Consider the following 25,353-nt stretch of genomic DNA (forward strand, 5'->3'; position numbering starts at 1 on the left):
GTGTGTGTGTGTGTGTGTGTGTGTGTGTGTGTGTGTGTTCTGTTTACTGGTTGACTCTTGGCTGCTATTGGTGCAGTTGGTCTTATAGGGTTTTGATTATTTTCATATCATGACCACAAAAATAAACCTGAGATGGGCAAACCCCATGGACAAGCAGATGGAATTTGGGCTCCAACTTAGCTCTAGCTCCAATTAAAGAAGAGTTAGTTCTGATAACATGGCCCTGCTCAATACTCACGTTCATGAAATGATCACTGAAGATAAGGGCGCTAAACAAAGTGTGGTGAAGAAAGTAGATGGTGCCCGGCTATTAATCAGAATAGTGTCTAGGGTCTTAAAGGATTGTATTCAAACAAGCAGTCATCTAATCGAGGAGTCAGCAAAGTCCAGATGTAAGAATCACACCAGCTTGTGTGATCCAAAGATGATAATTTAAAAAAAATCAAATATGGCTGAGGGAAAAGTATCAGAGCTAAAATTATGAACACCCAATTTGTAGAAGGAGATGGATCCCAAAACCCATCTGCAGAGTATCTAATCAGATTAAACCACTGGCAAATCCCCTATAACTACAGGCAAGTGTCTCAAACAGCCTTATTATCACATAGAAACCATTGTAATGTTGATTATGCTGGCTTGAACCTGATACTTGGCCAGGTGACCTCCCTATAGACCCAACCTGAATTTGTTCTAGGTGCAAGTATCATTGTTCTATGACAAACATTTTCCCCTGGATTTTTAAATATTGATGGGAGTCTTTTCTTTCTTATTCATTATTTGTATTTTTATCTTTATATTATCATTATTATTTTATCCATACACCTTATTTTGATTTTGTTTTTTTCTCTTGGTTTCTCCAGTTTGCAAAGCACAGGAGGAGTGAATGCATAGTAATAATAACTGTTACAAGGGTTATAAGGGATGTAGGGATGGGGGTGTGACAGGGAGAGAAAGGGGATTTCAGGAGTAAATGAAGGCAGGAAGAGGAAGGGAGCACTAGAACTGACTGTAATTGTGTAACTCATTTTAAAGGCGACTTAATCATGGGAGGAGGAGATGTTCTAAAATTGATCTGGTAATGATATGCTTGAACAACTGAACTATTGAATTGAATGATATGTAAATTATGTGCCAATAAAAATGTTGGGTTAAAAAATAATTCATGTCTTTGAATGTGTTGGTAAAGATATACTATGGAATGCCATAGATGAACAAAATGAACAAATTTGTCTCAGAAGAAGCACAGTCAGAATGATCATAAGAAGCAAGATTAGAAAGACTTCAGCTTTCCTACTTTAGACATGTTATCAAGAGAAAAAAATAGAAAGAATTACCATGCTTGATAAAGTCAATGAAAAAGGGAAAGTCCTTCAATGGCATGGATCTGTATAGTGGCTGCAACAGTGGGCTTCCTTAGCAACAATTATGAGGATGGCGTAGGGCCAGGGAGTTTTTCATTCTTAGAGCTGCAAAGAGTTGGAACTAACTTGATAGCACCTCACAACAACGTTATTCTTAGTAACTCACAGAATTACAAAGCATTGTTAAATACTTTTCAAAACTAAATAAGGATATTCATTAAATAATATAAATTTGTTAGTGGAGCTTATCAGTTCACGTTATTTATATCAATTGGTCCATATTTTACTTGGTCAGATTATGATTAGGATCTACTCATTGGAAGACCTGCAAGATAGTTAAGGTGTGGACACAGCCAAAACAGCCAAAGCCCTTCTTCAAGAAGCTCAAGGTAGGGAACAACAAGTACTTGAAGCAATTCCTAAAGCCTTTCTCCAAGAGTTGGACAACAAGCCATGCTTACATACACAACAAAGAAAAATGTGTATTTGTTGGTTAAAACATTTAGATGCTGGTAGACAAAGTATCTAAAGAAAAGTCACTATTGTCTCAGCCATCTGTCAAATACATAGATCATTTAATCTCTGTAGAAGGCTTTTCCCAAAACAAAGAATCAATTAGGGGAATTATTTTTAGGCCTCTGTGGCAACAGTCACATATTTAGTTTTATTTGGATCCACAATAAACACTCCTGGAAGCATAGGCAAAAAATCAAATCTGCTGCACAAGACTTCTTTAAAATATAAAAGAGCAATGATGTCACTTTGAGGATTAAGATGTGCCTGATTAGGTACTTTTAATAACCTCATATACATGTATGCTCCTCAGGAAAAAGACTGGGATTTCTAGTCCTGTAAACAGTTACAGCGTCAGAAACTCACAGGGGATCTCTATGAGTCAGCATTGATGATGATAGTGACCTTAATTTTTGGGTTTTTCATATACATGTAAAAGCTGAACAATGAATATGGAAGGTCACACAAGATGTGATGCATTTCAAATATGGTGTTGGCAAATACTTTTAAAAGTAACATGCACTTCCAAAAGAACAAACAGATCTGTTTTGAAAAAAGTGCAAGAATGCTCCTTAGAAGCAAGAATGGGAAAACTTCATCTCACATATTTTGAGCATGTAATCAGGAGAGACGAGTCCCTGAAAAAGAACATCATGCTTGGCAGAGCAGGGGATCAATAAAAAAGAGGAAGATAGTTGATGAGATGGATTGACACAACGGCTGCAAAAAGGGCTCAAACAAAGTAATAAATTGAGTATACCATAGGATTGAGCGTTCTGTTATACATGGGGTTGCTACGAATTGGAACCGACTCAATGGCACCCAACAAGTGCTGCTATGAATTTTAAGTAGTCTCAGTGGTAGTGGGTTTGGGTGGCTATTGTCAATCTTGGAATGCTTACTTTCATTCATGGTTCAGCTTTTATACAAATTTTGGAAAACTTCTGAGCCTAATATATTCTATAAGAAGGTCAAGGGGTGATAACTAAATTAAAAGAATCTTTCACTGACACACTCTTTAACGTTTCCAAATTATCATTGACTTTATTTATACAGGAGGTTTCTTATAATGAATTAGCTGGTCTTACATAACCTGAAGCAGGAACCTCTGGCTAGAGTCTATTTTCTTGACCTCAGGGTTGTAGTTGCTAATTTCAATTGGCAGACACTGCTGTGGATATTTTATGTTTTTAAATGGTTTGAGATATTTATGTACCTCAGGATGTGTCTGTTGTGTTTACATAATTCTACTTTAACTCAGTTTCTTCAGTGCTTCACTACTTCCAACATGTGGCAGATAAGCATGCAGGAGTGGAAAGTAAACTGCTGTGGAAGAGGTGAATGCTCCGCCAGTTTCCCTTGCTTAGGCAATAAGAGCACTGATAGGAAAGACTTTGCTCCAGAGACTTTCTTTCCAGGAAAAACAGCCCCAAGAGTGACCACTAGCAGCTTCTTTTAGCATTGAAATTCCTTGAAGTCATAAAGGAACACTATTGTTTAAAATCTGAACACATGGCTTGTAACTCTGAATCCACCAATACTTTAATTCTGTGCCCTAAGGATGGTTCTTCCCTTCTCTGAGCACCAGTGTTATCATTTGTAAAGTGAAGGTAATAAAGATCCTTTCAAGACCAAACTGTTTTCTACTTTTAATTTTTTGTTGAAATTATGTGTTTTAAGCAGTGTCAGGCATTTTGAATTAAAATTATTTTTTCTTGAGGTAATATGAGTTGTTATATATTTAGTGGGACACATATGTTCCAAGGGGGTGCTGGGGGGATTAGTGGGATGACTCCTATTTTTTCAGAGTCATGCAGTTAAGCAAGTCTCCACTGGATGGCAGCATGCACTGAAAATGAGAGGCAGAAATTTTTACTTCATGTGTCCCCATGGGTCACGAAAGGGTTAAGAGAGAGATATGAGAACGATGTAAGGAAATAAAAGCTATATCCAAATTAACCTTAATCCAAACAGGTGCAGCATATGATCATTATTTTATAAGGTCTGTTCAATGAATTTTGCACCCAACCATCTTATGAAGCATTGCAGTTAAACACATTTTACAGATCAGGACAATAAAAGTAATATCTGGGGAATGGATAAGCTTGAACCTCAGTGACATAGTCTAGTTCCTCATGTCCCTCAACAAAACAGGTAAATTTATCTTGAATACAAACAATTAGAATGAGGCCACTTCCTATGACAGGTAGCAAGTCTGAATTTATTTTCCCTAGTATAGGAAGAAGCTATTATCCCTATTGATTGTCCTTTTTCTCTCACTGCTTAGGGTTTCTGAAACTGAAAACTTAATACCTCCTAGATACTGGAAACCTGTTTTCTTGAAAAACACCTACATGGGTGAGGGTGACTCTAGCATAACTTTCACCAGTTTGATTCCACATGATTGCCTTCCTCTGGTCAACAACACACTAGATGGGGTTCTAAGGCTGCTGCTCTATTGTAAACCTAGAAAACCCTGGCCTTGTCGCACTGCTCCACACACATCATCCCATCATCCAAAGTCTGTGTAGCGCTGGGGTTTGGTACCAAGTGCCAGAAAGCTGTTGACAGATCATCTCATGCCAGTTTTTCAACTTTAGACTTGAGGTCAAGAAATAAAAATCCCAAATACTACACTGCTTCTAGGCATGTGTTTCAGTTAGAGTTCCCTTGTAGTTTATACAAAGTATATATATATATATAAAAACCTTTTTATTGTGATTTGGGTGAACAATTACAGAACAATATTGGTTTTCTATGTAGATGCTTTTCAGTGCCAGGTTAGTCCTTTTGGACTTAAGGTTAGGTTCAATTCCAGGCCTGATGGTATTTCTAGCTTGAAGAATTCTGAAAATAGCAAGTATTTAGTGGGGCTAGATGGCTCGAGTTGCTGTGCTTAGGGGGACTCATTGTGGATGTGGCTGGCATCTTAGCCTACTACTAACTTGGGAGAGGGTAGGCCCTGCAAAAAGGGATATCTTTCTGAAGTCTACCACCTCCCCTCATGCTCTCACAATGGCTGTAACAGTAATAATAATAATCTACAAGTGGATAAATAGACACTCAAGCTGAACAAGGGTAGAAAGTTCAGCGGGACTGTTAAGCAAAACATATTTCTATGTTTATGTGGTGCAAATATATCCATAAATATGCTAAAGTATTCAGGGTGCAAAGTTATGAAACTTCTTGGCTAGAACCTAATACCTTGATGGAATAAGTGGCTGGGCTTGGGGGGCTAAGTACCATAGCCTTGAAGGACACCAAGGTTAATTGCCATAACATAGGTCACAAAAACAATGTTCCACATTCTGGTAGTAGTGACTGGGGGTCTTAAAAGCTTATAAGTAGCCACTTAAGGTTCAACTACTGGTCTTTCCTCATGTGAAGCTAAGAAGAGTGAAGAAAGTCAAATATACAAGGAAATAATTACCGTAGTCTAGAGACTAATTACCATAGTCTAAAGGCCACGTAAAACTAGACCAAAAGACCTAGATGGTGCCAGGCTACTATTGCTGACTGCTTTTAAAGAGATCACAATGGCAGGCCCTGGATAGAGTGGGAGAAAAATATCTAATAAAACGCAAACAAAAAAGGCCAGGTTTACCAATCTGATAGAGATTGGTGGAATCCCTAAGACCATGGCCCTTTGTCATCATCAGGCCTGGAACTGAACATAACTGAAGTCCAAAATGTGAACAACAATACTAGGGACATACATACTCCTTAGATCAATCTCAACATGTAATCCAAAGGGAAGCACTTAACCAAGAACAAAGTTCAAAAGACATAAAGTGATAGGTAAGTACAAATGGAAACTGTGTGCACAGAAAGGAAGTGGGTAGAGTGCTGTTATATTGTGGATGCAATCAATTTCACAAATCAAAATATATAAGGACTATTGAATGGAAAACCAATATTGTTCTGTAATTGTTCACCCAAATCACCATTAAACATTTAAAAAAATATATATATATATGCTTTTTCTTGTCTATGTTGTTGCTTCATTCCCAAGAGAATGAATTTTATAATTGTTATTTCACGTTTTCTTGGACATAATTTTGCAATCATATTATTACTAACAGTTTTTAAGTGAATTGGAAGGTGGAGGAACAGGATCAAGCTTTCCATATTGATTACTGACAATCTTATGTATCTATTTCTCCACATCTGCTTGTGTCAATCATCTTAAGGCTTGGTTCTAAATTCTGTCTGCCCTGAAAAACCTGATTTAAGGAAAATGAAGGAGGAATCAGAGAAGACTGACAGTGGCCCACCAAATGGCCCAAACCCTGTCAGTGTCCATTTGGGAGGCTGGAATAGCTAGCTGGCTAGTCTTAGGTGTAGGGAATGCTCTACATTATAAAATGTCCCACAGGGCAGTGTGGGGCATATGGATATATCTCATTGGTATGTTTAAGTGTGTTTCATGGGGAAAAGGTTTTGTATGTTCAAATTATCCGTTAAGAGTATGTATAGGGGTAGATATGTGTCTTGGGAGTAGGGATGTATCCCACATGCATATGCTTATACATTTGTACATCCCATGTATGTCTATTCATGTAGCAGTATGACCAGGCTTCATGTGTCTGTGTACATACCTTGCCTGTGCTATGGTTGTATAAACATATACATACTAAGGCTAACTGTACATGTTTACCCTGTGTCAATATGAAAGCATGACACATGTTTGTGTTTCATGTGTATACCCCCAAATATCCCACAACTATCTGAGTGAAAGTATACCCAATGAATAACCTACTAGGTACCCATGGGTATGGGCAGAGGCAATAGATAAACAAGGCTGAGCCAATTCTGCTCACCCAACAATTTGTTTCCCAAGAAAATCTGGGTCAATATTTCCTTAAGCAGGAAGAAAGATCTAAGTTCAGATTTCATCACTGCCACTTTCTAAAGGTTGTGTTCATTGGTGGTTTTCCTGAGGCTCAGCCACAGCTTTATTAATCCGAAGAACTTCACAGTTAGGAGCTCTGACAGCAAAGGGTTTAGCAGAGAGACAGAACAAGGGTCAAACACTAACTGGGAGACTTCAGGTAGGTCCTTGCCTTTCCTTATGCTTCAGTTTTCCCCAAAGTACTGTGAAGGAGTTGGATTTTTTTTTAACTTTCATCCAGTGACTTCCCAGTTTAAGCATCATGGACTACCTCTGAAACCCTGCCTGCTCCCCAACACAAAGAGTTGGTATACTGACATATGCATATGAATGAGCACTGATAGAGGCCTCATCCCAGCTAGGTGGCCTTGAGTCCTCAGCAAGCTACTTACCACTTGCCTCTCCACAACTATCAGCCATTCCATATTCATTTCTTCCAATGACATGAGCTACTTGGAGTAAAAAGAACAAATATGTAGTCCATGAAACATAAAATCTCCACTAGTATTCTGGAAAAATGAGATTGATTTTCTCCCAATCATTCTTCATCACTCTTTGGGAACTGGAAATGTTAATGAGCTACTTCCTATCTAAAGGCCTAACAGGACCAGAAAACTCCACCAAATTTATCAGGGCATAAAGGGCCCCAGAATTTATGGCCGCTTCTCTGCATCAGGCAAGGCCTCTCAAACATCCTTGGATAATATTACATCTGGATAAACTAATCATAAATCATTTGAATTGGCATTGTATGGTTCAATGGAAACCTGGCCACCAGTGTTATCTAATGCTTTCTGTCTGGTTCTGGCACCTTGATTAACTTTTGCAGCTATATCTATCCACCACCACCACCATCATCCACTGTCATCAAGCAGATTCTGGTTAATTGTGACCTTACAGGACAGAGTAGGGTAGCTCTTTAGGGTTTCTAAGAGTAAATTTCTATGGAAACTGACAGTCTCCTATTATTCCTTAGAATAAGCTCTAGATATAAGCAAAATTCAAGAGATTTTTAAAATGAACCACTTGTCCAAGGCCACTTGATATCAGGGGGTTCATAATATCTAACTCATATGCTGTTTTCTAAGGAGTTCTGGTGGTGCCATGGTTAAGCACTTGGATACTACCCAAAATGTCAGTGGTTCAAAGATATACCAATCCTCTTCTATGAAAATTTGCAATCTGGAAACCTTATGGAGCAGTTCTACTCTGTACTACAGGATCATTATAAGTTGGAATCGATTCAGCAGAAAGCTAGGCATTCTTTTCCTAGCACACTACTGCTTGGAAAAGCTTTTAAGCAGCAACTTGGGAACAGCACTGATCTAGGTCAAGCAAAACAATTCTCAGAGTTTCAGTTCCCTTAGCCTTATAACGTGGAGAATAATTTTGAAATTCCCCACCTCATAGAGTTGAAGAGAAAAGATAAATTTGTCAGGAACAAAGGACTATACGACGGTCTTTGTTTCCTTGCCCTGCTCCCAGAACAATGATGTATTAACAAACACAATTTTACCAGTGTAAGCACACTATATATCTAAATTAACACAGACTGATGTAGAAAATCTGAACAGACCCATAATAAAAGAAGAAATAGATCAGCTCATTAAAAATCTCCCAACCAAAAAAGGCCAAGACCAGATGGATTCTCCGGGGAATTCTACCAAGCATTCAGAGAAGAATTGATACCAATTCTATACAAACTATTCCAGAATATAGAAAAGGATGACAAACTTCCAAATACATTTTATGAAGTGAGTATAACCCTGATACCAAAACCAGATAAAGACCTTACTAGAATAGAAAGTATTAGACTACCATATCTTATAAACATAGGTTCAAAACTGCTCAACAAAATCCTAGCCAGTAGACTCCAACAAAGTATTTTAAAATAATATAGCATGATCAAGTGATATTCATACTAGGCAAGTAAGGATGGTTAAATATTAGAAAAACAATCTATGTAAACTATTATATAAATAAAACAAAGGAAAACAACTGCATGAACTTACCAGTTGATGCAGAAAGGGCATTTGACAAAATCCAACACAATAAAGACCATATACTATGCAAAGCCAACAGCCAAGATCTCCCCCGATGGAGAGAAACTGGAAGCATTTCCCTTGTTACCCAGAACCAGACAAGGATGTTCTTTATCATCACTCTTATTCAATACTTTAGTGGAAGTCTTAGCTAGAGCTATTAGATAACCAAAAACAAATCAATAGCATTAAAATTTGTAAAGACAAATGAAAACTATGTACACATATTAGGGTCCTATAAAGAAGAAAACCCAAAAAAGTAGACAAGAAAATTGTTGGAAATTTGAAGTTTTGAAAATTGAAACCTTCGGCAATGTGGGCAGGTATAAGATCAACATACAAAAAAACAACTGAATTCTTGTACAGAAACAAAAAGAGCTTTGGAAAATAAAGAAAGAAAACAATTCCATTTATAATCACCACCCAAAAGATGACATACTTAGGAATAAACATAACCAAAGAAATAAAAGATGTGTACAAAAAACCCTTCAAAACACTACTAAAAGAAATCAAGAGATAAATGGAAAAATATTTAATGTTCATAGGTAAGAAGACTTAACATTGTGAAAATGTCAAAACTACCCAATGCCATCTCTAAATACAATGTAATTACAATACTGATGCAAGCATCATTCTTTAAAGAAATGGAAAACTGAATTACCAACTATAGATGAAGAGGAAAGAGACCTCTCCATCTACTTAAGAAGAACAAATTAGGATGTCTCTCATTTCCCAGTTCAAAACAGACTGGTACTAGTACAAGAGATACATAGAAAAATGTAACAGAATAGAGAAACTAAAAAAAAAAATCTACCTACCTACAGACAACTGATTTTCGACAAAGAACTGAAGTACATTAAATGGAGAAGAGATAATCTCTTTAACAAATGCCGCCAGTAAAATTGGATTTCCATTTGCAGAAGAACGAAATAATACTTCCTCATTCCACATACACACATGAACTCGCGATGGATTAAATACCTAAATGTAAACCCTAGAACCATAAAGACTCTCAGTGAAAAAATGGGGACAAACTTAAGGGCCCTAATAAATGACATAAATACATTATCAAACATAATGAAAAAAAGACACACATGTAAGACAAAATAGATGCCTGGAATTTCCTAAACATGACATATGTGTCATTAAAGAACAATGATGAAATTGTAAGACACCGAAGGACATGAATGAATTTGAAGGACATAATGAGTTGGTCCTAACTTGATGGCAGTGAGTTTTACGCTGAGTGAAATTAGTCAATCACATAAAGACAAATATTGTATGAGGCCATTGTTGTTTTAGAAAATCAAGTTAAACGGTTTTCATACCAAAATAAAGAAAGTTTGATGCTTACTGGGGTGGGAAGGGAAAGGAGGGGAAGCAATAGACTAGAGAGTAAGCTAGGTGTTAACTAAGAAGATAATATTCTATAAAAGGGAGAAAAAGTGTGGGGATAGGGCACTCTTTTGGGAGATTTGCGAAGTTGTTTGTATTGTTGAATACAAAAATTATATAAAATATAAACTCTCACCTAATTCACAATAAAAAGTATTTTAAAGGCATATATGAGTGTGTCTGTAAGTGTGATATGTGTGTGTGTGTGTGTATGAATTACCTATAAAGCTAAATATTTTGTTGTTCTTCTAAACAGGTCATTGGTCAACAGTCTGAGGTTTCTAACACAACTCTTAATCATATCATGAAAATGCAGTCTTGCTTATAACAAATCCTAGCCAAGGACTTGGAGGCCAAGAATTGGCCAAGTGCCTAAGTGATTCTGCCCTGAGGGACTTGACAAGGTGCTAAATAAAAAAAAACTCAATTAACTTTGGCTTTTTTCCAAGGTCTTCGATAAGTTTTGCAAGAGAGAGGGAGAGAGAAAGCTAATTTATTATCCATAATAACATGTGTATGACTGGGTGGGGGTGGATGCAGCTTGGAACAAATTAAAATTCCTATTAAAAAATGCCTGCTTTTCACCAAGGTTCCAAGTAAGACAAGGGCAGGGTCTGAAGACTGCTTACAAGGAAGGGAAGTTAAAATGAGTCGTCAGTGTTATAACGGCAAGAAGTGAGTAAATGGGATTTGTTCAAGCAACTGAATTTATCTATTTGTATACCCTCATTATTCATTTTTAAAAACCTTTATAGGTCCCTCCACTGTATCAGTCATCCACAGAACATTTTGACTTCAAAGAGTTCTCAGAGATGATCAGCTCCAGTTTACAGAAAAGAAAATCAACTCAGGAAAGTTAAATGACTTGCCCAAAGCTACAGCGTTAAATAATGGCATAAACCCCTATTTCAGTGACCGTCTGCTTTCAAGTACACCACATAGGAAAGACAGGAGTGGCTTACACATCTCTCAAAGCCAGGAACTCCCATCCTTGCAAAACAGACAATGTTTTAGCTCGAAAGCTATTACAAACATACTGTGTTTCTTAGTGCAAATCTTTCCCCTTTCTGGGCCTATTTCCCCAGCTTCCATAATAAAGGCATTAAGCTCAGGACATCTTAAGTACCCTTTTAATAGAAGATATAGCACTGTAGATATATGGCACCCTAACTTACAGAGCTTGAGTCAAGAATATCAGCCTAGAATCATCAGCTGTTTGGTAATAGATCTTTAAATTTCATTTTCTCATTGGTGAAATGGAGATAGTCTCTTCCCTACCCAATTTACAGCCCTGGAGAAAAGATCAAGTAAAGAAATGCAAAAATTACCAAAAAATGTAAGATAATGCCCAAATGAGTCAATAATTGAGTATCCACTAGTTCTAGTTGGCTTCCTCTAAATCCAAATGAAGAGCATTTATGCACATTCTGTCCAGTTCATTTTCCTAAGTCCTCCTGTGCAGTTCAATCTGGATTTTCAAGACAGGTACCACAGCTGGTTATAAAGTCCCCAAAATATTAATAAATTCCTTCACTCTCTTTGGGCCCCAACCATAAAGCAGTTTTATTATCCTGCTATTGTTCTGAGACCTCCCACCATGCTATGCCTATCAAAACCTGTCCAAAAGGCTCCTGTCTTCCCTATGCTGCTACCCCAATCAAGGAATCTACTGCCAAGCCCTTCTGCCAACCAGCAGGATTCACAGAGGGAGGAAGAAGAAAGAAAGTGGGTGGAAGAGAGGCTGTGGGAGGTACAAATGATCAGCTAAAAGTAGCTGCTGCCTTTAGGCACCACTCTGAGGATGTAGGGGGTGGGCTCTTAGCTCATCCTTCCTGCAGCCAGCTGGGCATGGAGGTACATGCTTTCTCCTTCTTAATAAAGGCAGGCAAGCAAGAAGATCGGAGCTGCCAGAACTGTTTCCACAACTAGCTGTGGATATATAGTTCCAGCCTCCTCTAAACCCCAAGGGTGGATGCATAGGACTACATCCATGGCTCCCTGCTAACATGGGTTGAATAAACTCTGTGTTTCTCCATATTCCACTGCCTAGCATTCCAAAAGCTGCTGGAAGGGCTGCTCCCCTCCAGTTTACACAATGTTCTCATTCTCCCAGTGTTTCTTTCTCCATCCAAGCCTGAGAAAACATCCCAGGTCTTTGACCTAAGAAGGGAGTGCTACACAGGACAGGTGCTACACAGGGCAGGTAACAGGTTCTGGCGGCACTGTGATTTGCCATCCATTTACTGAAACCTTTGACAAGTCTTTTTACCCTCAGTGCCTTGGCTTCATTTTTTGTAAGAAGTGGGGGAGAAGGGAATTCTACATATCTCCTTAATCTCTATCCTTCTGTGATTCTCTTGGAACCCTGATCACTTAAATGAAAGACCCACTTTCACCATGCAACCCCATCCCAAAGTATATGGATCATTTTCCCAGCAGTTCAATTGGGCTGCAAAGTCAACTCCACTCTCCCAATTCTAATTCCCTTAGTGACCAAGAGCTGCACTGTTAAAATGGCTACTTAGAATTTTGGACTTTGGCTTCTACACTGGCCTTAGTCCCCTTCCAATGAAACTAGCTCTGCTTTTTCCAATTTTATGTAGCAGCATTTGGATAAAACTTCATTTGAGACTTGCACAAATGTTAGTGATATGAAAACTGAGGTCTAGTGGTAAGGAATTTGATCCAGATCTAGCAGAAAGGTAGGTACAGGGCCAAGTCCTTTTCTAGTTTGTTCTACTCTTGCAAGCCTGTTTTACTCTTTAACGGCAATGCTAGAAAAGCAGGTACCCAATTTCTTTCAGGGGCCTGCAACTAGCACAGAACAGTGTAAGGGCAAGAAAGATCTAGCCTCAGATATTTCCTAACTTTAAACATTCCTTCTTTTTATCAGGTTGCTCCATTTTAATCCTTTCTTCAAAGATTTCTCCTGAGTTTTGCTCTATATCAGCAGAACTCCTTTAATTCTCAAAGAACCGTGACTAAATCCTGCCAACAGACTTCATTATACAGTCTATATTCTAAGAGCACATGATGTCAAGAAGCCTGAGTTCTAGACCAGGCAATACCACTTTCTGGCTATGTGGCCTTGAGTAATCCAAATCTTCGTATGCTCAATTACTTCCAGGTTTGGGGAAGGATCCAGTGAAAGAACTAGGGAACTATATTTACTGAAATTCTCATTAGTAAAAGCATGATTATTAACTAAGTGAGTGGCTGCCTAAAATACTCTTAGAAAGGGCTCTGAGCTGGGCTGCCAAAGCAGTCAGTCCTTATCTCGTAGGGCTCTCCAGACCTCTGAAGGTGGTCTTATATAGCTATAAGAGGCAATTCTCAATTATCCATAATATATTTCTTTAAAAAATTATGCATCTCAAACTGGCATCCCTCTGCCACTCAGCTCACTGTAGGGCTCTGCTTCCTGCTGGCAGCCAGTGTGTACTCAAGGAATGTAACCAATTTTTTACTTTTTCATAAACAAACTTAAATATAATTAGGAAGCTAAACTTACCACCTCCCTAATCACCCCAGGCATTCTGAACCTGCTGTGGTAGTTACACAAATTCCTATCAACTTAATAAAAGAATGAAGGGATGGAGGTTAGCCTGTCAATCAGGTTGCCCTTTGATGATGCCTCCTAGTGGGCATGACCTTCTCATGAGGATTCTGGGAACTTCCACTCTTACTCCCTGGAGGAGGGCCAGACTCTCTCTCTCACTGTTTTCACCTTCCTGTTGATGAGCCACCAGGCTGAGACTTGCCAGCACTGTGCTTCCACCATCACTGGACCCACAAGACATTCCACCCAGCAGCCTGTGATCTTCCTGAATTCAGCATCATTGCATGTGCTGTGTGAGTCTGAGAAGAATTTACAGACTAGTATTGGGCATATGGACTAATATCAGATTTATGGACTTGATCTGTACTGGGCTGGGATGTTTTCTCAATACAAAATTGTTCCTTGATATAAAGAAACATTTGAGTGTCTCTGGATTTATTTCTCTAGTCAACCGAGACTAACACACCTGTGAATATGGAACTCCAGATCACCTGGTGACATTATGTAATAATATTCTTAATCATTTTGATCATTATAATTAATCACAAAGTAAGCAACATATTAAAGGGGGGAGAAGTATCTGAGGTCATATAATACACCTATCCTCATTTTTCAGAGGAAAACATCACGTTTCAGAGGGTGCAGTAATATATTCAAGGTCACCCAGCAAATGAACATAATATCAAATGAACGTGAATTATGTTTTTTCTCTTTTTCTCTGAAACTCACAACTGATTAAAAATCCAAAAAGGTCCCCACAGTACACACAAAGGAGTTGAGTCCCTTTTTGAGTTGGCACAAGCCCCTAGAACTTGTCAAAGCCCCCACAATCCTAGAATAAAACCTCACCATCTGTGAAGTTTGGCTATTCCTGTGTGTGATAGCACAGGCTCATAAGACTCAGGCTGATCTAGCATTTCTTTTGAGCCATTCCAGAAAAGTGATTCTCACTCCTGACTGAACATTCCATTCACCTCAGGTGGTTTTCAAAAAATATTGATGATCAACTCAACCAGTTTGCCCTCAGACAGTCAAAGAATAGTTGTTATTCTTGTTAACTCCCCTGGAGAGTCCAATGTTCAGTAGGGCCAAGAACCATTGAGTTAATGGAAACAGTTCAGTCAATCAATGAAGACACTTGTGCAAAGAGTTCCCTGCACCCTTTACTAACCAAATATATTCATTGTTAAAGCTATATCCCTGAAGTCTTGATTTTTCCAAAAAGGAACAGGACAGTGGTACCTAGAAACCTTAGTTAATTCTGTACCTTGAGACAAGAAGAAATAGATAATCCCCATTAACCAATACCACCCATCTTAATCAAAGGCACAATAGAAGGACCCTGACAGAATGGGAGAAAACATGTGGAATAGACGCTAACATTTTTAAAATTAAAATTAAGAACAAGTCAATTGGACTCGTTGATACTAAGGATTCCCTAAGACTACTATCATGAGATACTTTTCAAACCTTGATGTGAAATTACCCCAAAGTCATCTTCTAGCTAAGTAACAGACTGGCTCACAAAATAATGAATATCACTCATGAGTATTGTGCTCCTATAAAAAAACCTCACTTGTATAAGACAAAATTGTCAACAATTACTTTCTAACAAATATGAGAATGTCTAAGGGGGCAAAAAAAGAAAAGAAAAATAGATTGATGGAAACAGAACAACCAGAACAGAAATAATGAGAATGTTCTTAAATTTTAAAGAATTTAACCAATGTACACTGAGCAATTTGTATAGAAATTGCTGAATGAGAACCTAAATTACTGAAGAAATGTTCACTGAATACAAAATGTCTTAATACAAGATAATACAGTGACCCTTACATTTTAATCATTTCTGGAAGCTTTAAATTAAAAATTGAAACTGTCCTACCATAATACAATTTCATCAGATTCTCTCAGAGTTGAGACCTGTCTTGGTTATTAAAAATTTCCCAAGTTATAAGATTGTTCAGCAAGTGCTTCGAATAAGTTGAAGTCTGTGTTATTAGACATTTCACAGACAGATCAAAATCTCTTTGTACATAGTCCTGCTAAGGTGCATTTGGAGTAGAAACATCAATCCTGGACAGCATGTTTTTAATGAAATAAAGACAAATAGAGGAAGTACCATTGGATAGGGCTTTCTAATCTGGTAAAGAGTTACAGTCTGGAAATTCACAGGGATAATTCTACCTTATCCTATGGAATCACCATGAGTCGGCATCTACTCGATGGCAATGAGGGAGTGAGTTAACAATGTACAAAAATAGCAGTTTCTTCAAAACATTCTGTATGTCAGGCATTCCTATTCACACAGGCTCCTAGAAAGATCCCAAATGGTGAGTTTTCATAAGACTAATGGGAGCCACGTGCTGTATATTCAAGACAGAATGGACAGCATTTAATAAATAATTATGTGTAAAAGTGCTATGCAAACAAGGTCTTAAAAAAGCACCTTTGATTAGCTGAAACAGCTACTATTATTTCAGGAGTGACTCACCTCCATCCCCATCTGACCCTATTCAACTTCTCACTACCTAGGACTCTGACTCTCTTACTTCTCTGTTTTGAAAGGCAAACCCAATATTTTCCCAACAGTCTATGGGACCTTTATTCCCTTTAGCTATAAAATGAGAATAAAAAATTGATGTGATGCTCAAGCTAGAAAGGATGTGAATTTATTTTTTTCAAGTTCATAGGTCTGTGCACTAAGAAGGTATTAATAATATTGACATTACAATTGGTTCTTCAGTCTTCTCTTCCATACAAGCACTTCTCTTTCTACTTTGTACTTCAATGCCAGGGAAGTACAAGGAATGAGATATTCTAGAGAGCTAAATCCACCCAAAGACAGAAAAAAAATACCACGGGCAGATCCTAGAATAGATAAGCTTTGATTAGGGATTCCTGGAAAACCAGAGACCCAGTTTCCATGGCTGAAAGGAAGCTAGAATCTGTATTCCTGTTGTAGACATATTTTCTAGGCATCTGCAAACAATGGGGATCCTTTTCCCTTGTCCCATTCCCAAAAACATCTCTAGAGGCCTTGGTGCCTGGGACTTAAAAGGGTGTACTAAGGAACTCAGTAAGAGTTAAGAGACATGCAACCATTGCTAAGATATCACCAGAAGGTAATTTCTTGAATTCCTTAGTAGAAAGCTTTGGCCAAAAGCCCTGAGCTGAAATTTTACCCTTCTTGGAAGCAAAAGTGTTTCTTCTGTCCAAAGGTGAGAAGGAAGTGAATGAGGGGTTCTTTCGGGAAAAGTTAGAATGTACCAGAAAAAAAAGAGTCTTGTTCTCCTTATCACCCACTTGATGCTGGGTTAGGAGAAGTCAAAGGAGAGAGGAAAATGGAAGAAAAGAAAATGATGAGACAGGAGAAAAAGGAATGAAAGGAAAATGAAATTGCAGAGGATTCCACTCCTTTAGGCAGCCTTTCTCATATTCTCCTACTCTTTTCTAGTTTTATGTACCCTCATATATCTGAAGGAGAAATGCCAAAACGTGAGAATTCATAAATAAAAAGACACAGTCACTTTTTGTTTCCTACTCCCTAAAACTCCTTCTGACTGTTCTGGGGTGGCCCGCCATCAAACTAGCAATGTTTGCCTAGCAATATGATCACTTGACAAGTGATAACCCATTCTACAAGCTAAATTATTGATGGAAGGAATCACTCAAACTACTCCTCTACTCTGAGGGAATATGGAGAGAAACCTGGAATGTCATCTGTCCTACTACCAGTCAAATACTTACAGGTGCTAGCACTAGGAGGGCATTAAAAACCATAAAATTCTTATCCTGTTGTCTTTCCACATTCTTACAACCACCACTTCCCCACCCCCATCCAAATTCAGGAGGTATATCCCTTAACATACACAAGGCATTTACACCCACCCACAGACATACTGTCATATATCCTACAGTCACATACCCAAAGAATTTCTGCTAAGGATCTGTCACGCTCCCAGAAGGGAAGGCTATGACATTTAGCGACATTTAATCAGTTGCTCTTGAGTCATTTCCAACTCATGACAACCTCACGTGTGTCAGAGCAGGACAGTGCTCCATACATAGGGTTTTCAATGGCTGATTTTTTTCCAGAAGTAGATTACCAGGCCTTTTTTATGAGGTTCCTCTGGATAGACTGGAACCTCAAGCCTTTAGGTTACCAGCCAAGAGCATTAATCGTTTGCTACTCCAAGGGATTCTTCATCAAAAATGAGCCTTAGAGACTCCAACTCAACTTAGGAGAAAAAGGGTGGGGAGTAACCATTCTATGGTTGAATCCCCAGTTTCTTTCTCACATAGCAAAAGCAAAAAAAAAAAAAATCCCTTAATTATACCTTAGTATATCCAGATAACACCTCTCATTATCCCTTCATTAACTTTTCATTTACTCTTTATTTGTCTTTCCAGGTCATCATTCTCTGACTTCAAGTGCTTATGTCCCCCATGATTTTTACTTACAGAGACTCTACATAGGGTTTACAGAGGTGTGAATTTTTCTCCCTTTATCATTTCTCTTGTGCAGAGAAGCTGGTGAATTTGAACCACCAACAGGGTAGTTAGTAGCCCAATGCCTAAACCACAGCACTACCAGGGATCCTTTCAAGTACCTGTGGTCACCTAAAAATCACAGAACTTGGAGAACACCTAATCCAACCATCCCAAAATGCCAATTTTATAGGGAATTCCAGACCAACTAAGGAAGAAAAAAATTACCTAATGTCAAACAGTTGCTAAATGGAGAAAAGTGAATCCACAGCTACCCAGAATAAAGTGTTTTCACTCTCTCCAGTACTGTCTTGAAACCAAGTGACCAGTCTAGATATAAGCTTATTTTAGATAATAATCACCAGAAGTAAAGTGGAAAATTATTAGATTTTCTATTAAGCAAATAAACCCTAGTTCTTGTTTCCACTCAGGAAGCCTCCATAAAAGGTCATTGTCAGCAAACTTCGCAGGTCACACTTACCTCGTGGTACCTACCATTGGAGTAGGTTGGGGCGGGGGGGACCCAAAACCTCTGCTTTTTACCCACACAGAATCAAGGAAAGTACATTTGAGGTTGAAAACCTGGTCAGAGACCAGTAAACTATACTCTCTGGGTCCTGAAGTTAGTTATACAATTCCAAGAGAGCCCCTCACAGCCTCTCTCCCTTTACAATCATTTCCAAGGAGATGGAGCCTAGGGCACGAGACATTTAGTAGCATATCACCAACACATCTGCATATTGTACATGAGCAACCACCCACATTGTAGAGGGAACATGTCTATGGATGTGTGTGCCCACATCATTGCTACATGGGCCAGAAATGGCACTATATCAAGCTAGGTAAGCAATGGAATGAGAAATATGGGGGAGCGGGCGGTAAAAGTATCATGTCATTGGTGTCAGAAGTAATTTTTTTTCTTGGCTGTGCCAAGACCTTTTCCAGTGAAAACAGAAATAGAAAAATAATAACATTGGCAACAATAACAGCAATTATTAATTCTACTGATAAAGAAAAGCAAACTTATCTCAGATTTGAATGAAATGATGCTTCCAGTTCATATATTTTCCCAAGCTCTTATCTAAAACCATATTGACATTTTTATGAGGGATACTCAAAACTTCCAACTTAGCATAATACATACTTTCATTTTATTCTGGAAATATTTCAATTAGAATGACTTCTAATCTTAAGAGACAAAGAAGCAAACAAAATAAAAACCCACCATTGTTTAGAAGCATTATCACGTTCTATTCAAGAAAATCATTGCAAATGAGACTATTCCCAAAAAGCCATATTCATTCAAGTACTATTATCCCCAAATGAGTAAAGAGCCATCTTTTGGGTTGTTTGTTTGTTTGGAGTTGGTACTGAGATAGAAAATCCCAAATTCAGAACCAGGAATACAATTCAGAAAATGTAGCCCAAACACCCTTTGCCAATGCCCTCTCCTGTCAGTTCATAAAATCCGGAGGACACATTTATGCTATTCTACATTATTCCAAATAAATTGGCTTTTCATGCTTCATGGTGGCTTCTTTACAAATTTGAAAAAGGAACTTGGACATCAAGTGAAATTCAAAGACAGTCATCAAAGGCCAGTTCAGTGCATTCCCATCCCACCTCATCACTTCTCAGATTTTCAGTTCTCATTAAAGACTAAAGAATTGTTTTTCCTTAAATCCATCTTCTTCCATCGATTTTTTTTCCTTCTAGGCATCTGAAAAGCCAAAATTTAATCATGCTCTTCCATAAATCCCCCAGTATTAAAATACACCCAAATGCACACTTAATGGCAAGAAATAAATTTAAATAAAATTTTCTGTTGGGAGTTTAAAGGGGTAGTTTCCAAGAAAGCGAGTTGACAAAACACAACAAACAGCAAAGCCACTATTTAAGAACATCATACAGATGGAAAATGCACACACACACACACACACACACACACAGCATTTCTCTAGCAAAAATTTCACTCAGGTAATATGCAACTACATTCACAGGCATACTTAGACAAGACATGATAAAAGATTTAGGGAGAGATAATTATACCAACGTCATACATATCAGAGCGAGGCCATGTTGAAGCTCCTAACGTTTTCCCCCCTGAGTAAAATAGCTTGCTTTCTCCCTCTCTTTCCCTGTCTCTGTCTTGTTTCTCTTGCCGCCCCCCACCACACCCCTACCCTTTGGTGGCTCTAGGGATAGAATTCAAAGCAAGAGTTCGAAACAGATTAGGTGGCTGGACTCCATTCAGCGGGTTCCCAGGAAAAACATTAGTATGACATTGACAAGCAGGAGGACTACAATCACGGCAAAAACAACTACAGTTTGCACATCCAGGGTCATGGTGCAATGCAGAACACTGTAGTGTTCCAGGTGGGGGGCTGGCAGATTGGGAGATGTCAGTCTCTGTTCTGTCAGACTGTCCATACAGCCACCATGCTAAAAAGGAGAGGAGGAAGTCGGATGATTAGGGAAGGGCAGGGTTTGGAGCCCGAGTTTGATGGGGGAGGGGAAGGGGAGTGGGGGCTGGGGCGCTTGATTCCCGCCCCCCCCCCAAAATTGGGCCGGTCTTTCTTCCCTGACTGAGAAATCTTAGCTTGCGCTGAAGTCGGCAGAGTCCAGCATTCTCTCTCAGGCGCCTCAGAAAAAGCAAAATCCTGGCTTTCAAAGGGAAAGGCGGGAGGGAACCCGTGGGAGGTTCTCCAGCGCCGGCTCAGTCTGTCTGTCCTGGCGTTTGTCCGTCCGTCTGCCTGGCTAATGGTCAGTCTTGGTCTCCCCTATCCCACTAGTTCGCTTGCTCTCTTAAGCTCCTTCCGCTTGTTCGCTCTCTCTCTTCGGAGGGCTGTGGACTGCCAGCTGCTTGCTAAAGCAACGCCCTGCTCACCCCCCTACCCTTCCAACCCACAGACTGTGTTTTTATTCGCAGATCCTCAGTAGACGCCTGCGTGAAAGGCAGGGCTAGCCGCTGACGGTCCCATTGACCAATAGCAGGTGCCAACTTGACGCATCCGTTCAGCAGAGGTGGGACTTAGACTTGCATGCAAGCTGAGCAACCAATCGAAAGACCTACGCCTATCAGAGCAAAGCCCTTTCTATCCAAGCCATCAGGAGCCTAGGAGGCCAGTTCTGCTTGGGCGGCAGAGAGCTTGTTGTAGGTGTTTGAGATAGGGGGAGGGTAAGAGGGAAAATAATGTGAAAGAGGGAAAGGGCGGACAAAAAGGGGCAGAGACAGAAGGGCATTAAAGGGAGGGAGGACAGAAGTGATGGTCTGTGAGAAAGAAAGAATGGAAAGGAGAGAAAATAGGTGAGATAGGTGATGATGCACGAAAAAGAAGAAAAAAGTGCAGGAGAAAAGATGAGGAAGAGAGGAATGGGGATAATGTGGCATAAAGGATTAATAGCCCTAGGTGAATGGTTAGAGGTACAAACCTGCCTAGAAGCACATCTGGAGACAGACCTGGTGATCTGCATCCAAAAGGTCACATCCTTGAAAATCCTATAAAGTTAATTTCCATACCTGAAAGGTGACTAAGGACCAGTCTCTGGGGTTCCACCAATCTCTATCCAACCAGTAAGCCTGGTCTTTTTTTATGATTCTGAGTGTTGTTTCACATTTTTCTCTCACACTAAGTAGAACCTTAGCTCAATAGACTGGTCTATGAGGAGGAAACTAACACTAGGAAGGTGCACACGCCTCGGAAGAGTCAACCATTCGAAATAAAAAGGGCAGCATTAACCAAAGGCCAAAGTTCAGAAGAAATAGGAAAATGAGAAATGGAAACAAGAAACAAAGGAAAGAAATAAGATAAGTGATCTTACATTGTGAGGATAACAAACAAACAATGTGATGAAACAAAATTCTGGAATGGAAAACTGTACCCTGTAAACCTTCCTGTAATTCACAACAGAAAGTAAATTTTACAGAGCAGTTTTACTCTGCACATATGGGGTACTGAAGAGAACTTACTAGGGACAACAAACAAGAACAGCAAAGGTAGAGAGGAATTTGACCATGGGTGCCACTCTGCTTGGAGCCCTAGCCAAGAAGTAAGTGCAGGCACCTTATGTAACTCACAATTATCCATCAAAATTAAAGAAACCAGTGCTGTGGACTAAAAATTATTCAAAGTTCAATTGATTTCCTTTCTTAAATATGTTTTTTTAGACGATGAACACAACTCCGGGATTTAGTTTACACAACTCCAGGATTCTGGGTCTATGAAGAGAAGCCAGCTAAGAGTTAAACATTTGCCATGGAAAAGCTGCGATAGAGCCACCTAAAATCACTGCTCATCTCCTAGTTTGTAACTTTGTCCAAAGAACTAAGGGAAAGTCCTAGACTAGAGGCCAGATTTTCTTCTACAATTTGGAACAGTCCTTTCCTTTTTCTTGACCTCAATCTCCCATGGACTCAGACCCACCTAAGAATTCCGTGAAAGCTCTAAACCCATGCCTCACAAAAATGCATACAATTTCAGCAGAATTCTGGACCTTTTGTAACCAAGGCCTTCAGAAAAAAACACACTAGTATAGATCTCTATTTTCTTTGCTCTTACATACTAGGACTATGTGACTGAAAATATATTGATGGAGAAGATCAAGAAACTGGGTTAACCATGAATTGGAAAATAAAGTTTGGAAGCAACTAACATACCAGGAACTCAAGAAAAATGAGAATTGCTTTCTACTCTATAGGAATCTTCGTGGTTAGGAAATTCATCCCTCTTAACTAGATTTTGCAGGTTATAAGCAACATGGTACTTGGTCCTACAAGATTCCCCAAAGAACTTCCCATTTTAAAGGTTTTGACTTACAGCACTCCCTATGACTGATTCTTGCCAAAACAAGCAACAACAAAAACCTCATACGTGAGTTTCTAGATCAAACTATCATTTATAGAACACACAGAGGACAGAAGAACATGGTAAGTTACAGACTGGACAAAAACAGCCCAGTTCTTCAGTAAACTAATAGCAAGAAGAAAAAGCACTTGATTCAAGTGAAACATATATATTGAGAGACAAAACAAACAACAACAACAACAACAACAAGAGATTCAGGAATTATAGCTACCAGGAAAATCTCAGCAACTATCAGAGAGGTCCCACCAGGAAGTCCTGCACTCACTCTCTAGAAGCCAGAAAAACAGCTTAAAAGCTAAGTACACCACAGTTTTTCAAGTTGGAGATCAGCAATGTCTGCTGACTATTACAGACTCCCCATCACCATTGATTAGCAGCCCGAGTTGCTTCTGTGCACTCCACCTGCCCTCACAAACAACCCTGCCCCTGATCCAACCCACCAGGACAAACCTCTTACCTGTTCAATGTCTGGGGGCTCTTGCATGGATAGCAGACCTTGTGGGAAGCTTGGTGAAGACATCCTCACTGCTCAAGCAATGCTTTTCCCTATTTTCTTCTTTCTTTCTCCTTTCACAGGTGTCCCCCATCATCAACCCCACCACCAGCAGCCTGCCACGTAGCAGACATATACACACATCAAAGGATCGGAAATCCCCATCCTAACTGTGATTTTATTTTCTTATATATATTTTTAGATTTATATATATATATTTCTTTTTCCCCTCTTATTTCCATATAACCCTGCCCCCTTGTGCACTTCCTAGACATACACAGGTACACCCACCCAAATCATGTTTCTGTTTGTGTTTTTAAAAATATACCCCCCCAGAGCTCAGATCTGAACATATTCATGCTGTCATAGCGAAAGAACTCCACACTCATATACCCAAGGCACTTGCCTATCTTTTTTTCCCTTCTCTAGTCTCTACATTTACTTTTTTCTTCTTGTGTTTCATCTTTTGTCTTCTTCCCTCCTCCTTTTCCTCTTTAATTATATGTGAGTGTATATGTATATATATATGCTTTAATTATATATATATCCCTCTTCTTCTGGTCTGATTATTTGCTTATACTTTGCTCCTGCCCCAACCACTATTGCCATCTGTTCTCTCCTTTCCCTCATGAAATATATTTTCATGATATCTATTACTTCTTATTATTCCTCTTAAAGTAGATCGTCCCTTTAACAAACCTTCTGATATATTCAGATGACCCTTTATTATTATTATTATTATTATTACTTCTTTCTTTCTCTAACTTACCCCCACTTACCTATCTCTTTCCCCTTTTCTCCATTTTCTCATCACATTTTCTGGCTTCTATTAGACCTTTCCAACATAAACTTACATCCAACTATCCCTTTATCCAGTCATCTGTTGATGGGCATTTAGTTTGTTTTCACCTTTTAGTGATTGTGCATTTGGTGCAATTAATATTGGTGTATAAGTGTCTGCTTGAGTTTCTGCTTTCAAATTTTGGGAACATATACCTAAGATCATTGTCTGATATAGTGCTGGCATCTGAGACCCTCAGGTTGGAAGGCATTCAAAATATGACTGGATAACATCTGTTTCCTCAAAAATAAGTTGACTTTAATGGTGTGGATGGAGTAAAGGGTTTAGGATCTTCAATCGCTGATGTGGCATGACTCAGACTGAAAAGAAATAGCTGCAAATTTCCAACAGTACTGCACAGATTATGAATCTAGGGCAGTTGGAAGTTGTCAAACATGAAATGGAACACATAAAAATAGATATTTTTGGCATTGGGGTTGTTTTAGGTACCATCAAGTAGATTCCAACTCCTAGAGTCTTCGTGTACAAAAGAATGAAGCTCTGTGAGATTCTGCACCATTTTGACAATTGTTGTGGATCCAAGAAAAATAAAATCTTAAAAATGCACTGTTACACGCCGTTCTGAATTGGACAATCATATGGCTTGCTATAACAAGTGTGGCAAAGTAGAGAGGAGTGATGTTACATTAATCATCAAGAAAAACATTTCAAGTACTGTCCTAAAGCACAGTGCTGTCAGTGATAGCATAACAACCATACACCTACGAGGAAGACCAGTTTAAGTGATTATTATTCAAATTTTTGCACCAACTACCAATACTAAAGATGAAGAAATTGGAAATATTTTTATATCGTTTTATTTTTTTAAATTATTTTATTGAGGGCTCATACAATTCTTATCACAGTCCATACATACATCCATTGAGTCAAGCACATATGTA

General features: G+C 38.9%; 1 protein-coding gene across 6 annotated transcripts in view; it reads right to left on the reverse strand.

Moving 5' to 3' along the window:
* Positions 1–25,353, reverse strand: part of ARHGEF9 (Cdc42 guanine nucleotide exchange factor 9) — a 308,501-nt gene that overhangs the window by 228,274 nt on the left and 54,874 nt on the right. For 2 of the 6 annotated variants that reach the window (XM_030887714.2, XM_045297829.1), the window contains exon 1: positions 20,313–21,114. The exons of 2 other annotated variants lie outside the window; for them this stretch is intronic. The gene's annotated coding sequence lies outside the window, so the exon portion shown is untranslated. Of the gene's footprint in view, positions 1–20,301; positions 21,115–25,353 lie in introns of those variants that run through there. 2 more of the 6 variants (XM_045297831.1, XM_045297830.1) reach the window with 2 other exon arrangements.

The sequence above is a fragment of the Echinops telfairi genome, unplaced genomic scaffold (assembly GCF_000313985.2).
Source record: "Echinops telfairi isolate 266 unplaced genomic scaffold, ASM31398v2 ScPeMD7_7423;HRSCAF=8461, whole genome shotgun sequence".
NCBI lineage: Eukaryota > Metazoa > Chordata > Mammalia > Afrosoricida > Tenrecidae > Echinops > Echinops telfairi.